General features: G+C 40.8%; 1 protein-coding gene across 3 annotated transcripts in view; it reads right to left on the bottom strand.

Moving 5' to 3' along the window:
- The window catches only part of gli2a (GLI family zinc finger 2a), a 301,684-nt gene that overhangs the window by 250,870 nt on the left and 34,023 nt on the right, over positions 1-16,791 (bottom strand). For all 3 annotated transcript variants that reach the window (XM_067987118.1, XM_067987117.1, XM_067987120.1), the window contains exon 2: positions 9,858-9,917. The gene's annotated coding sequence lies outside the window, so the exon portion shown is untranslated. The remainder of the gene's footprint in view (positions 1-9,857; positions 9,918-16,791) is intronic.

The following is a 16,791-nucleotide window of genomic DNA, read 5'->3' as shown; positions in this document are numbered from 1 at the left end:
ACAACAGAGACCACTCCAAAGTACTTCACTGGTTGTAAAGCACTTTGGGACGTCCTGAGGTTGTGAAAGGCACTATATAAATGCAAGTTCTTTCTTTTTCTTTCTGTTGTGCTCAAAGAGAGTGACAAATTGTATTTAAATTGAATTATTAACTGAATATTCAGAATAAAAAAATGCTGTATCTTCAGTATAAATACAAAACTAAATGAATTATCCTTTTCGACTTAAGACAGAAGCTAAAAAGTACCACCTTTGAGTTCATGTATACACATAAAAGCCAAAGCAGAGACTGTCTCATCTAATTTTGATGATTAGATTGGACACATGCTGAAACATGTGTAGAATGCATAAGACCTGACTTGTCCTAAACTTTCAGCAAAATTAGACACGACAGTCTGTCTGGAACAGAAAGGGAAGGAGGGATTAAGAAAAAAAGAATATATATATATATATATATATATGTGTTTGAACTTAAATATATATATATATGGCAGTCATTGTCTCAGCAGTTGCCTTTCCAAGTGTTAGATCCAACGGAAGACACACAGAAAAGTTTTGTTCTAGGGAATTTGTCCTTTGTAAATCCAATTACCAATGCTACTATGAGAAAAAGATCATCCTGGTGCTGAGTACAAGCTACTGTCCTACTACTGGAGTCATTGCAATCGGCCACTGAAAGAGCCTTTCTATTCCTAACGCACTTTCCTCTCTAGGTGCTCCCTGTCATCGGTGGTGTCCGTTTACAGGTAATGTTTCCCGATCCCTGAAGCTCGTAACAACGATTAATAGTTTTAATTACTTGCCCTAAAGAACATTTGCCACATTTAATAACTGTTCTCAAACAAAGTCTTCCTTCCAATTTCATTTCAAAGGCCAGCACAGCGATGGTATCATTTCCCACCAGGCACCCGGGTAGAAAAAGTCAATAATTGAAAAATATAAGAAAAAATTTCTATGGTGCATCATCACATCATTGACACATCTCAAAGCATGCAAAAATGGATTGCATTTTTGGGTTGCAGTGATTGTTGTTATGTAGATACATGGAGCAGCCATTCTGCATCAGCAACATCCCACAAGAATTGGTGAGACAAAAAAGAAAAGGAAAAAACTTGGATTTCTACAGGGCCTTTTATGACCTCTGGACACCCGAAAGCACTTTACAGCCAGTCAGGTACTTTTGAAGTGTAGTCACTGTTGTAATGTATGAGGCGCGGCAGCCAATTTGCACACAGCAAGGTCCCACAAACAGTAATGAGATAATGACCACATCATCTGTTTTAGTGATGCTGGTTGAGGGATAAATATTGGACACGACACCAGGGAGAACTCCCCTGCTCTTCTTCGAAATAGTGCCAAGGGATCATGTACAACCACCTGAGAGGGCAGACGGGGCATCAGTTTAACGTCTCAACCAAAAGGCGGCACCTCCGACAGGGATGTTCTGAGGTCATGAAAGACGCTTTTTAAATGCAAATCTTCTTTTCTTTCTTTTACCAATTTTTGCTGAAAACTGCCTGCTTGTTTCCCAACAAGCCATTTTTTTCCCCAATTATCTCCCAAATCCTTTTGGCGTTCCAAAAAATAAACACTAAAAACGCAGAGCAATAACTAGAGCATAATTATTACTTTTCTAACCACTGCAGCTTAATCTCCTGAGACAGGTTTACTGAGTGCATAGATTGTTTTACTTGGGACTCATACTTTTCATTACTACTTAGGCCGAACTTCACCATAAATCAACTCAATTAAAATCATTCATCGGTTTGATCACTTAAACCATGGGGATCATATCGGTTTACAGGACAGACATTGGTCCTTTGAGTTTTCAGTGGCTCACTTGGTGAGCTTAAGAGTCCTTTCTGTGCAGAACTGTTGCAACCCTTAAAAGCATTTTACAAGTGCTTCAAAATGGTTCCAAACATTTTGCTTACTGTAAATACCAAGGGACAGAGACTGACAGAAAAAGTTGGCACCATTGGGAAGCCAGTTTCACTACAGGTAATGGCAGAGTTAAAAACTTGCCACTTCCATTCACTGCATTGTCAGAAAGGTCCACACACAATACAGAAGCAAGCTTGACAAAGACAATGAATGAATTACGGGTCTGTGGAAATACAAGCACAGTGATTCCCTCTCCTCCCAACTGTGCTGTCAATTAATTATTTCTGGAACTGATTTGCTGGTTATTGAAACATTTGATCCTATATTTGGATCACTCTAGAACCACTTTAAGAAAGCAAATTTTGGTGAAATTTCCACTCAGTGTCTTCCATGGTAATGATGTGGAGATGCCGGTGATGGACTGGGGTTGACCAGGTTATAACCTGGTGTTGTAAGATTCCTTACATTGCATGGTGATGTCACTGAACCTTAGCTCCTTTAATCTACCATTTTCATGTAAATTATATGTAGACACTATTGGCCTAAAATTCATTTCCGTGTTTGTTTTAGTTTAATATCCCCAGCACCTGCTGTACAACAGAGTCTGAATGGTCAGAGTGGTAGTATATAGCATTGAACCATCCATACTCACTAGATCTGTGGCATACTAACAAAATCCACACACAGGTTAATCAACTATCTTCTGAGTAATATACGCTGGTATGCATAGAAGGAGGAAGTATAGAGCATGATAAGACAAGAGAGATTCCCTGTTGCATTTTTACTATGGATAGACCATCTTGGTGTAGTGGACAAACATTCCCCTTTAAGGTTGTTAGATTTCCTAACTTCTAAAAGTTTATCAAAAACTCGTATCAATTTATAGATATAAAGATGCTGGTACCATTTTTTCCAGTGGTGCGAGCAGGCAGTGCAGAGTTATACTGTCCCATAATGTGGGCCTACCCTATTGTATTGTGGATAGTACTGCCTCGAGTGCTAATCAGCTGTTCTTTTTTGGTTTAACTATCCAAGAAAGAAAGAAAGAAAGAACAAACAAACTTGCATTATATTGCACCTTTCACAACTTCAGGATATCCCAATGCGCTTTACGGCCAATGAAATGCACTCACTGTTGTAATGTTAGAAACGCAGCAGCCAATTTGCGCACAGCAAGCTCTCACAAACAGCAATGTGATAATGACCAAATAATCTGTCTTGGTGATGTTGGTTGAGGATGCCGGGGAGAACTCCACTGCACTTCTTCGGATAGTGCCATGGGATCTTTTACTTCCACTTGAGACGGCAGATGGGGCCTCGGTTTAACATCTCATCTGAAAGACAGCACCTTCAAAAATACAGCTCTCCCTCAGTACTGCACTGAAGCGTCAGCCTAGATTTTAAGCTCAAATCTCAGGAGTGGGACTATGAACCCACATCCTTCTGACTCAGAGGTGAGAGTGCTACCACTGAGCCACGGATAATCAGCTGTAACAAAAGCAGAAAATGCTGGAAAGACAGAAAATATCAGTTGGCATCTATAAAGAGAAAAGATGTTTTGGGAAGGACCTTTCTTCAGGAATTCTGCCCCGAAGAGTCGTCTTTTTCTCTCCATAGATGCTGACTGGCCTGCTGTAGGGTTCCATCATTTTCTGTTTCTACTTCAGACTTCCAGTAACTGTAGGCACTTTTTTTTTGCTTTTTACTTGTATTGTATTAGATCTGTAACATACTCATGTAAGCCATAGTGATGGAACGATATCCAGGCACACCATTCTGTAACATTCTGAACTTTGAGCTTCAAACGATCCAAGACAAATCCTACTTTTATGCTGTAGATTTCCCATTCTTTTGTATAACCGTTCCGATTATTTTCCTTACGCTTTAGTTAAATGTTACTTTTGCCACATCTGAATGAACTGAGGAGTCTGAAGCTGCAGTCCCCCTTTAAATTGATCTGCTTTCAGACTAAAGGTCACACTAAAGCAACCTACCTGGCCAGAAATCACAATCCAAATGGGACGGGTGTTGAAACATTTTTTTTTGGTAGCAGAGTCTAAGAATGAGAAGTGAGAAGTTTGTTTACTGATGGTGTTGATTCATTCTCTTCGCTCCTGACTCTGTGAGTGACAGGAGCCAAGGCCCAGGCATGGAAATTCCCCATCGTAAGTGCAGAAGCAGCATGATTCCCAGTCTCAGTCCCTGCTATAACATAATACAACTTCAAAATACCTCACGTTTGGAACGCATTTTGTGACAGGTCATCTCCTTAGTGACAAACTCCAGAAACAAAAAAAAAATCAATTACAGGCTATCACAGCCTTAAAAAACACCAGAACATTCTGACCATATCATTAGATCTGGCCCCTAAACCCCATGTCACTGCTTTTGTTTTAAGCCTTCATTAAACTCCTTTAGGTATACAAGCCCTTTACTGATGAACTGCCACGCAGCCGTGAAATTCTACTGACTGGATTTAAAACAAACCCTCACAAACTGCATCAAGTGCCTTGGTGGAATTTTGAAGAAATTTTATTCAAAACTGTATATAGGTTTTGTATTAGTGATCAACAACATTGCCATTTTTATTAATTCAGTGGAACATTATTATCCACCTGCCTGGTGAGTAAAGGGAATCGGTGGGTACGTAGAAGTTACAACACAAAAAGAGGCCATTCAGCCCAACAACCAGTCCGTGTCGGAGATTTACCCTCCCCTACTCGCATTTAATCACATAAATAAGAGTCCCAACATTTTTGTCTATCATAGGCACGGAATGAAGACAAGTGCAAAAGGAAATGACAAAATAAGCATGATGTGGTTTTGGAAAAGGAGAATCTAGGCAATGAAGGAATGTCTCTTTGTCCTGCAAAAATGCCAGATGGATAATCAGAATAGTGAAAGTAGAAGCCCAGATAATGGAGGCTCTGCTGCATTGTAGGAACTCATGTATCTGAATAGAATCATAGAATCATAGAAGTTCACAACATGGAAACAGACCCTTCGGCCCAACATGTCCATGTCGCCCAGTTTATTCCACTAAGCTAGTCCCAATTGCCTGCACTTAGCCCATATCCCTCTATACCCATCTTACCCATGTAACTGTCCAAATGCTTTTTAAAAGACAAAATTGTACCCGCCTCTACTACTGCCTCTGGCAGCTCGTTCCAGACACTCACCACCCTTTGAGTGAAAAAATTGCCCCTCTGGACCCTTTTGTATCTCTCCCCTCTCACCTTAAATCTATGCCCCCTCGTTATAGACTCCCCTACCTTTGGGAAAAGATTTTGACTATCTACCTTATCTATGCCCCTCATTATTTTATAGACTTCTATAAGATCACCCCTAAACCTCCTACTCTCCAGGGAAAAAAGTCTCAGTCTATCCAACCTCTCCCCATAAGTCAAACCATCAAGTCCCGGTAGCATCCTAGTAAATCTTTTCTGCACTCTTTCTAGTTTAATAATATCCTTTCTATAATAGGGTGACCAGAACTGTACACAGTATTCCAAGTGTGGCCTTACTAATGTCTTGTACAACTTCAACAAGACATCCCAACTCCTGTATTCAATGTTCTGACCAATAAAACCAAGCATGCTGAATGCCTTCTTCACCACCCTATCCACCTGTGACTCCACTTTCAAGGAGCTATGAACCTGTACTCCTGGATCTCTTTGTTCTATAACTCTCCCCAACACCCTACCATTAACGGAGTAGGTCCTGGCCCGATTCGATCTACCAAAATGCATCACCTCATATTTATCTAAATTAAACTCCAGCTGCCATTCATCGGCCCACTGGCCCAATTGATCAAGATCCCGTTGCAATCCTAGATAACCTTCTTCACTGTCCACAATGCCACCAATCTTGGTGTCATCTGCAAACTTACTAACCATGCCTCCTAAATTCTCATCCAAATCATTAATATAAATAACAAATAACAGCGGACCCAGCACCGATCCCTGAGGCACACCGCTGGTCACAGGCCTCCAGTTTGAAACACAACCCTCTACAACCACCCTCTGTCTTCTGTCTTCAATCCAATTTTGTATCCAATTGGCTACCTCACCTTGGATCCCGTGAGATTTAACCTTATGTAACAACCTACCATGCGGTACCTTGTCAAAGGCTTTGCTAAAGTCCATGTAGACCATGTCTACTGCACAGCCCTCATCTATCTTCTTGGTTACCCCTTCGAAAAACTCAATCAAATTCGTGAGACATGATTTTCCTCTCACAAAACCATGCTGACTGTTCCTAATCAGTCCCTGCCTCTCCAAATGCCTGTAGATCCTGTCTCTCAGAATACCCTCTAACAACTTACCCACTACAGATGTCAGGCTCACCAGTCTGTAGTTCCCAGGCTTTTCCCTGCCGCCCTTCTTAAACAAAGGCACAACATTTGCTACCCTCCAATCTTCAGGCACCTCACCTGCAGTTGTCGATGATTCAAATATCTCTGCTAGGGGACCCGCAATTTCCTCCCTAACCTCCCATAACATCCTGGGATACATTTCATCAGGTCCTGGAGATTTATCTACCTTGATGCGTGTTAAGACTTCCAGCACCTCCCTCTCTGTAATATGTACACTCCTCAAGACATCACTATTTATTTCCCCAAGTTCCCTAACATCCATGCCTTTCTCAACCGTAAATACCGATGTGAAATATTCATTTAGGATCTCACCCATCTCTTGTGGTTCCGCACATAGATGACCTTGTTGATCCTTAAGAGGCCCTACTCTCTCCCTAGTTACTCTTTTGCCCTTTATGTATTTGTAGAAGCTCTTTGGATTCTCCTTTGCCTTATCTGCCAAAGCAATCTCATGTCCCCTTTTTGCCCTCCTGATTTCTCTCTTAACTCTACTCCGGCAATCTCTATACTCTTCAAGGGATCCACTTGATCCCAGCTGTCTATGCATGTCATATGCCTCCTTCTTCTTTTTGACTAGGGCCTCAATCTCCCGAGTCATCCAAGGTTCCCTACTTCTACCAGCCTTGCCCTTCACTTTATAAGGAATGTGCTTACACTGAACTCTGGTTAGCACACTTTTGAAAGCCTCCCACTTACCAGACATCCCTTTGCCTGCCAACAGACTCTCCCAATCAACTTCTGAAAGTTCCTGTCTAATACCATCAAAATTGGCCCTTCCCCAATTTAGAATTTTAACTTTTGGGCCAGACCTATCATTCTCCATAGCTATCTTAAAACTAATGGAATTATGATCACTGGTCCCTAAGTGATCCCTCACTAACACTTCTGTCACCTGCCCTTCCTTATTTCCCAAGAGGAGGTCAAGTTTTGCCCCCTCTCAAGTCGGGCCATCCACATACTGAATGAGAAATTCCTCCTGAATACACTCAACAAATTTCTCCCCATCCAAGCCCTTAATGCTATGGCTGTCCCAGTCAATGTTGGGAAAGTTAAAGTCCCCTACTATTACCACCCTATATGAATGCCGGTGTGCTTTTTCATAGGTGGGTGAATTTATAAGAAAGCACTTATAGGAATAGGAAAAGTCCTTTCAGCCCATCGAGTCGCTCCTTCTAGTGACCCACATACAATCTGCACAGTTATGGGCTATCCCTTATTTACTCTCTGCAGAAAGCAAGATGTTCCAGAAAGAGCATGTTGTGAAATTTTTCCCTCAGCTCCAAATACAATTGAGCAAAAAGTCCAAGATTGCAATCTAATATTATTCAAGGCCGACCAGTTACACACACAGATGATGTTCTCTTTCTCCCAACAGGCTATAGGGACCCAGTTACATGAAGGGGCAATGACATCGGGTGATGTACAGGAGGCCAGATTTGGAGGACCGAAGGGTGTAGGCTGGGACATTGGGCAGCAGGAGGTTATAGAAGTAGGGCAGGATGAGGCCATGCAGGCCTTGTGCAAACGAGGACAAGGGTTTTCAATTTAGTGCGTTCTCGAAGGGAGCCAGCGAGGACAGGAGGGATGAGTGAGTAGTATAAGGTGTATGTGGCGGAATTTTGGATTAGTTGGAGCGTATAGGGTGGAGTTCAGGAAGCCCGGTGAGGTGGCCATTGGAGCGATCAGCCTAGATTTTCCAACTAAGCTTAAAGTCTACCAAAGGTGAGTGTTTCAGGAAGAGCCCTGCCCAACTTTTAGTACCTTGGCTCTGCCTGTAATTCCACGGTCACCCTTATTAATATAATGGAGGCAAGCTTCTATCATGGAAACTGGCAGTGACTTGGAGCCTGTTGCAGGGCAGGGAGTGACAGATCCTGCTGCAGGATTTAAAAGCCGGCAGCAGCTTAAAGATGCAGCCCTTTTGATTTTTGTGTTTTTTTCAAAGCAGCAAGCTTCTTTGATGTTTCACGATGCCTGGGAGGAGTTCAATAGCACAAAGATGACTCTGTTTTTCACATAGGGCTACAGAAATTCTGCTACAGAGAATGAGGCACAGGACGGGGGCTCTATTTGGGATGGAGCCGCACAGGATGTCTAGGTGAGATGCACAGTGAAAATGGCAGGAGGTGGCTACCAGCATGAATGCTCTGAGCACTATCCCACAAACCTAGATGCAATACCAGGAGAAGTTTAATGACCTTATCAGATCAGGTGAGTTAGGAGAATTAATGTGATGTACTAAGCATCCATGACACTTACAATTAATTCCCCCTCATACTGTCTTCAACTACTTTCAAGTCTGTCCCTGAATGTCCATTATGCTGCAGGATACACCTAGCCTCTCCCAGGATCTGTTCCTTCCCTCATACCTTGCATGCATTCAGCCCAAAGTAATCCTTCTGAGTAATGCAGCTGCATGATACCAAGACATGTTACCCTACCCAATGTGGATTGCATGCTGACATTTGGGTATCCCTGTATATTATCAAGACAATTGTAGCTTTTCACTTCTTCTACTCTGGTTATAAAGAAGACAGCCCCTAACAAGAGAGAGAACATGCACAGGAGGAGGGTACTCTAACACCCATCCTGGGAGCCCACATGAGCTGGAAGTCTTGCAAATGCTGAAGAGAAAGACCACAAAGGGGGTTTGAGATAGTGAAGTAGGAAGACTGGTCCCCGCACTGAGTTCACTGTTAACTCCGCCTGCTTTTCCTTCCCATCCTATTCTCTCATTCAATCACCAGTGACTAAACATATACTCAAGCACTTTACCATGTCAATTTTCCTACTGCAAGCTATGTGTAAAGGCTACCATCATAAGCTCCGTTCTCTTCTGTTTCTCTAGATGTTCCCATAGGAAGCCGCCCCAGGGCCCAGTATATCCAGCCATGTCAGCCCTTCCCAGGACACAGCATCACTCATCTGCCCCTCATTTTTGTGTTAACATTTACTATCGTAAACTGGTGTATTAACTATCATGACATGGTCACAGGATTTGGCCACTAGGTGGATCTGTGGAGCAGGATTCTGAAGTCTCTTTCCCAACTCCATCGCCATCTTGTATATAAACTAATCTACTGACCATGTGCAACATCGTGGGTAATTTACTAGGAATTCATTCATCAATCTGGCAATTCTCTCTCACACTCACACACACACACACACACTTCTTTCCCAAAACATTCTAAGCATAAATCCATTACATAACACTTCTTTCATCAGGAATCTGACTGCATGTAGGCCAGGCTTTAGTCATGCATTTAATGGGTCTGTCCAATTGACAAGTTGAACTTATTTGTCAAGGAGAAGGAATCATCTCACTTGATTCAGAAGCAGCACTGTTAGTGTAATTCCTCCCCAGTGACTTACATTAGCTTGTAAGATGCCACTGTAAGTGCTTCAATAGTGACCTAGGTGACACTGCTAGTAGAACCCCAGTAATACTGTGGTAGCAAGAATCATAATTACCAGAACATAATTCTAACAATGTAAAAGAATATTCATACATACTAAATCAAACAAGAAAAGCATCTGTCATCTGAATTAATTAGCAATGATTGAAAAGAAATGGAAAGCAGAATCTGATTTCACTTACCTTTCTTTTAAATAAGGATGCTCTGCTTTCTTCACCTTACTGTGGAATATTTGCTCTCATCTGCCAAATAGAACATTCAAAAGTGCTATTAATGAAATGTATAATGGTCTCGGTAGTGCATTAAAATTTACAAGTACTGGGATAAAAGAACCATAGCATTTCAATATGCAGTAGATTAAATGTGCAGATTCAGGATACGACTTTACCGGTTAAAGAGTTTCTGCCCCTGTTTGTCAAAATGACACTGTCTACACCTCTAGGAATTACAAGTAAAGCACACTGAGTGTTTTTAATAAAACACCTCAGTCTTTGCATAATTTCCATTTGTTGAAAGGTGCAAATTTAATATATACTATCCTTTTCTATGATTGTACCTTCGGTAGGCTGTATAAAGCTACACAATTGCTGAATTTTAAATGTACGGGGAATAGTTATTAGGATCCTGCAAGTTTGGCGATGGCTTGAAGATGCTCTGCTGCAATAAAAATAATATTCCATCATGTTGTTAGTATTGTTGTCATATTCAAGAGTTAGCATGTCAACAAACTCCCTGTAATCATTTCATGGAAACCAGGTTGCATCTCTGAGAAAGTCCCTACACCTCATCCATAATGTTTTGAAACAAGATTATGCCATTAAAAAAAAAGCTTTCAAGTAGAGTACTGTGGGAATGAAAGAAGACTTGTATTCATACAATGTCTTGTCTCTCAGAAATGTCTCAAAGGGTTTCACATACAATGAATTACTTTAAATGCTATGTTATGTTGTTATATAGGCAGTTACCAGATAGGTAAGGTACTTTCCGCTGTAATTATCATCATTTTTTTAATTGAAAATTACCATTACTCTAAATCTGTTTGAAACAAAAAGGTACATTGTGTAAAATTATCAAATTTGCACGTGCACCATGATTGTTGGTTGTAAGTGCTCATACTATTTAAATCAAACATACATAGTTTTGTAAATCTACAGCAAAAAAATCTACATTACAACAGTGACTACACTTCAAAGGTACTTAATTGGCTGTAAAGTGCTTTGGGACATCCTGAGATCATGAAAGGCGCTATATAAATGCAAGTTCTTTCTTTCTTACTGTTTAAAAACCATGCTAATACAAAATTAGGTAACTCGTCACTGTCAACGCTCCCAAATCCCGTGATTCATGGGTGTTATATTGACATTATGTACCAATGAGATCAATATACGTTTCTGAACTTTATAAATACCTTGCAAGACAGTTTACCCTAACAACACTTCTCTAAGACTTGACCCTCTTAAGTAGAGAAGTTAATATGCTTTTTCCTTTAAAATGCCTTTTTATAAAAGGAAAGGAGTTTACAACTTTGAAGCAAGCTTAAATTCAATGTAAAATGTATATCCTGTAGTTATGTTACAATTCTTTAAGTAGTTTGATATTGGTGTGAGCTTTTTGGCTACTTTGAATTTTGAAGTGAAGAACGAACAAGTCTAGTTTTAATCTACTTCTTCGTTGTTCTTGTTATCTGTCGGTTCCTGTAATACACTTGCAAATGCAAACATCAATCACTCAATAACTGACTGAAAGTTGTGGTCAGCTTTGGTCATCAGCAACCACAGCAAAGGAAATAATTAGACGATCACTACACTGCAAGCAGCAAACAATAGGAGGAGGACGATAACCATCACACAGCACTCCCACCACCCCCGACCAACTAAAGAGCCCTAGTAGAGTTATTAAACTCGCCCACGGTTGACAGCACTTCCTCTATTGTGTGGCCAGCCTGTTTGGTGAGTGACGAGCCACAGCTGGTCTAAGGATTCAAGTTCATTGAGGTTAGGCTGCTGCAGACTTCCTGAATGACTTCATTCATACAATCATCAAAAAAAAATCTTTTTTTCCCCTCGCAAGAAGGGATTTCTGCACCCCTCTGACCATATTATAGGATTTCCATATCCCTGCAGGGATTAAAACCAAACATAAATTAATTAGAATAGCAGAAGCCATATATCACGGAATAGTCTCTCTTTTCTCTCAGCCTGCTTTCTGTTGCAATACTGCATGTGATGTGCTTTTGAGTTTCAGATCTTGAGAGTTCTCAACTTCCTGGAATGTCGAATTAATACCGAAGATTTTACAGCGTGATTGGATCCTTCATCTATAATCGGAGTTTGTACCCTTGCTTCTCTCCTTCTAATGCATAGTTAATTGGAATCATTTTATTTGTTCAAATATGATTTCCAGGTGTTGCCTTTATTGTAAAATAATTGCAAGTAATAACATGATTCTTGTCTCCTACTCCAACTCCTTTTGCAGGGCCATCAAACCAGCAATGCAGGACAAAATGTCTCAGAGTACCAAGTGCCAGAACATATCCTTCACAATGTAGTAAGGGCTTGTCTCCTTCTTCAGATACCCTTCTTAGAGTATCAATGGCCAGAACGCCCTACTGCCAGGGTACTTATGACCAGAATGTCCCCTTTTTGGATCACTAGGGGTTAAATGATTCTCTGTCAGGATACTAAGGGCTGGAATGTTCTCTTGTTGGAATGTTTCCTTCTTGGGGTACCAACAGCCTAAATATTGCCTTGTCTGTGTAACAGCGCAGCAAGAGCTCTTGGTGCTGTACAGTGGACCAGATATTTCTTTTTGGGATACGAAGAGTGGTCAGGTACCCTCCTTTATGAGGCTGCAGAGGCCCCTCATGTCCTCTCGTTGGAGTATAATCCATGATATTCAATTTACATGCCTTCTGTGAACGACAGGAACATTTTTGATTTCTTATTCATTTATTAAAATAATATGTACATAATATTGTATTAGAGATCAAATTAGTCTCCTGCTTTTAATGAGAATTTTAAACATGGTAACTCAGATGAAAGATTGATAAAGAATGAGTTCCTGATATATTCATACTGTATTAAAAGTACATCACAGGCTGAATGCAGGGATCAAGGGGACTGCATTTGGCACTGGCCTCACATTATTTCAGTGTAACTATACAATTGTTTCACCTGTTAATACTGTTACTTGAATAATGTGACCCAAGAAGGAAAGAGTATGATTTTTTAAAGAGTTTACCTTTTGTTCCTGTGGAAATTACTAATACTATTGGATGGTTGTGTAACATTATATTAATATCGATACTTAATATGATTTACTTTTTGTCCTTTCTTGAAAGGAAGGCAGACACAGGAAATACAAACAGAATTTGCAGAGGTAGGAAATTTGATGTTTAGAAACAATCACCTTGACATTCACTTACGTTTGTATCTGTCAATCATTTCAAATATGCGACCTTTATATCTTGCGCATCCCCGATTTTCAAAGCTCCACCATTGGCAGCCGTACCTTCAGCTGGGCCCTAAGCTCTGGAATTCCCTCCCTCAACCTCTCCACCTCTCTCTCCTCCTTTAAGACACTCCTTAAAACCTATCTCTTTGTTCAAGCTTTTGGTCACCTGTGGCTCCATGTAAAATTTTGTTTGATAACTCTCCTGTGAGGTGCCTTGGGATGTTTTACTATGTTAAAGGTGCTATATAAATGCAAGTTGTTTTTTTTTGGATTCATTTTGCATTCATCAAAATGGAGATATTAATGTCAAGAAAAGGAACACTTTTCCATTCTGTGCATCCAGCTTCACCATCAAGGTTAGATATGGCATGGTTAGTTATAGTAACGTTCCTTTGATTCTGTCTGGCAGTATACCTTAGCCTGAACTTCACAAAAGTGCCCTCAACTGCACCAATGTGATATTTTTTATTTCCTGCATCCTGTGGCCTTGCTAAATAAGATCGCCAATTTAGTGCTGAATTAGGAGCAGTTTTATGCTGTGGGCCCATGCCCACTAAGAACTGAGTTGAGGCTGTCCAAATTTGTTTGACATAGGACCCTTACAGTCAACATACAGAGGAGACTTTTCATCCCATCAGACTTGGCTGGATTGGAAACTTGGTCCCACAGGTGAAAGGGCACACAGGTCTCCTAAAAACTAAATTTTAAAGACTTTTATATAGCAAGGTTTATGTGTTTTGGCATTGGTACTATTTTCACTCCAGTTAGTGTTATAAAAAATGTTTGTTCTACTGCCCTTACTTGCACTTTAATGCTTCAGGTAAGCAATTAGACATTGAGCAAGGGTAAGAATCCTGGCTGATTCTCTCCCTACCGAGGAGTGTGGTTATTTATAACATCTCCATCATTACCTCAGCCAGATCAGTTAACTCGGGAGAGACCAGGGACCAAGGCTGGGACTTTCCTGGTCTGCGAGATTCAACAGCTCACCACACAGTGGAGGTAATTTTAACTTTGGGCGATGCTGTAAAAATGGGTGGTATCGAATTAGCCGCCCGTTATACACCCGTCCGATTTTCTGTTGGAAATAACGGGTGGACAATTCGATATCGCCCATTTTACACCATCGCCCAAAGTTAAAATTACCCCCCCCCACCACCCCCCCCCATGTCTTTACCAACTGAGATATCAAGGGAGCCACTCTCCCAACTCTAAATTTCTAAACCCAACTCAAATCCTTTTATTTTTGTTTTAGTAGGTAATCCATGCTGAATCACAGAAGTTCACCAGCTCATCGCTCTCCCAGTAGTCTAGTCTACAGGCAGCTTTCACTGAGTATTTACAAACCATGCATTTGCCGATAGCAAGACATGCTGGATTGCCTGCACTGGTTCTTTTTAATGACAAAACAGTGCTGGTGGCTGGAGAAAGAGAAAGACGGTTTTAGCAATGATGCTCAGGTATTGGGTGCAATGGACAAAAAGGTAATACAAACCGCTGAGGAGGCACTGACTGAACCTAGGGTTGGGAGGTATTTGCCTTCCTGAGGTGGCTTGAATAACCCTACATTGGAGCCTCCATTATCCGCATTCCAGTGATCTACAGTCTCAACTATCTGCCAGAATTTTAATAAGAACATAAGAACATAAGTAATAGGAGCAGGAGTAGGCCAATCGGCCCCTCGAGCCTGCTCCGCCATTCAATAAGATCATGGCTTCAATAAGATTCATGATAATGCCTTGTTTGAGACATGGGGGTGATTTTAAACCCCAAGAACAGGTGTGTTGGGACTGGGTGGGAGTTGCAAATAGTTGTTTGTTTGGGTCACAACCGGAAAATTTTTGGACTTTGCGTTCCCAGTGGGAAGCCTGTACTTTCCCGCGCCGACGTTAAACCCGGAAATAAAGCCGGATTGCGGTCGCGAACCAAAAAACAGCTATTTTCAACTCCCACCTGCCACCAACCCATCCGTTCTAGGGGTTTAAAAATCACCCCCATCACCTCTTTACACATCTAATGAACACCATTTGCCTCCTGTTTGACATGACTGACTTCACCATGTCTTCCTTTAAATTCATCGCTATTATTATATAATGCAATAACTGGTTTAGCAGTACATTGTACAATGGGATCAGAGTTAATAACGCATAAAGAGTTCTGTATAATAGTAAGTTGGACTTTCATATGCTTTGAATGGGTACAGTATGTATTCATGTAGACATGGCTGATCGACACCAAATAAAATCCACTTCTGACTCATTGGTCTAAATCCCAAAGCTAAATTCAGCTGAACGAATGTGACTAAATGGAAAGCAAATTTCATACAAAAAATACAAATATTGCGCAAAATAGTGCCAAAGTGTTAATGTTTCTAAACTACAAGCAATCACTGTATCATAAAATCCAAGCAAGAGGGCAGGAAAGAACTGTGGTGAGCCAGGGTTGTTTCCACCTGTTCTGCTAATAAAAGCTCTTTTGTACACCAATTCAGCCTTCTGGAAGATTGAATGCCAAAACCATCCAATGCCTGATTCTAGGTTTCTTTTGCTCCCTTCAGTCTAGACTTAAAGCACCTCATTAGATGTCACACAAATTTAATACCTACATAATAAAATCTTCATCTTTCAGTTATCTAAAATGAATACATTGCTCGCAAGATTTTAAAAAATGATGGTGGAGCTTTTTTTGAAAAAAAATTCTAATTGTACAGAAATTGCTGTAGAAAAACTATACACCTGCCCATAAAAAAACCTTACTTTCAACATCTGTAAAACCATAATGTGGAAAAGAGCCTTTCTAAGTTTATGAATACAGAACAAGCATGCGAGTGAATTTTTTTCAGTGCCCAGTTGTTATAGCAAACTACTGCATTAAGGCTTTTATGAATGTATAAATGTTTTTCGTTTTTCTTATCAGGCCAATGAGATTGGTCAGTGCGCCCGAGGATGGCTTTTCAAACAGTTATTGGGGGTAGTAGATACACCACTCAATTCCAACCGATAAACCAGAGCACTGGTTTGGCATGTACAGCTTGTTGAATTCATGCGAATGAGACACGGGGGTCAAAATGGCTCGGGTCTCATGGCAGCATGATATCATTGCTATAACGGAAACCTGGCTTAAAGAGGGGGATAATTTGGCAGCTCAATATTCCTGGATATAGAGTTTTCAGGCAGGATAGAGTGGGTGATAAAAAAGGAGGGGGGGTAGCATTATTGGTTAAAGAATCAATTACAGTTGTGAGAAGGGATGATATGCTAAATGGATCATCAATTGACGCCATTAGGGTTGAGCTAAGAAATAAAAAACGGGCAGTCACACTACTAGGAGTGTATTATAGACCCCCAAATAATAAAAGGGAGATAGAAGAATAAATATGTAGGCAAATTTCTGAGTGCAAAAATAAGAGGGCAATAATAGTAGGGGACTTCACCTACCCTAACATCAACTGGGATTCAAACAGTGTGAGGGGCACAGAGGGTGCAAAATTCTTGATTGGTGTCCAGGAGAACTTTTTTGACCAGTACGTGATAAGCCCAACAAGAGGGGATGCAATTCTAGATTTAGTCCTGGGAAATGAAGATGGGCAAGTGGGTGAAGTGACAGTGGGTGACCATATTGGGGATAGTGACCACAATTCAGTTAGTTTTAGCCTTATTATGG

Source organism: Heptranchias perlo, chromosome 7 (genome assembly GCF_035084215.1).
Source record: "Heptranchias perlo isolate sHepPer1 chromosome 7, sHepPer1.hap1, whole genome shotgun sequence".
Taxonomy (NCBI): Eukaryota; Metazoa; Chordata; class Chondrichthyes; order Hexanchiformes; family Hexanchidae; genus Heptranchias; species Heptranchias perlo.
The sequence above is the reverse complement of the archived record's forward strand: the minus strand, read 5'-3'. Positions and strand labels throughout refer to the sequence as shown.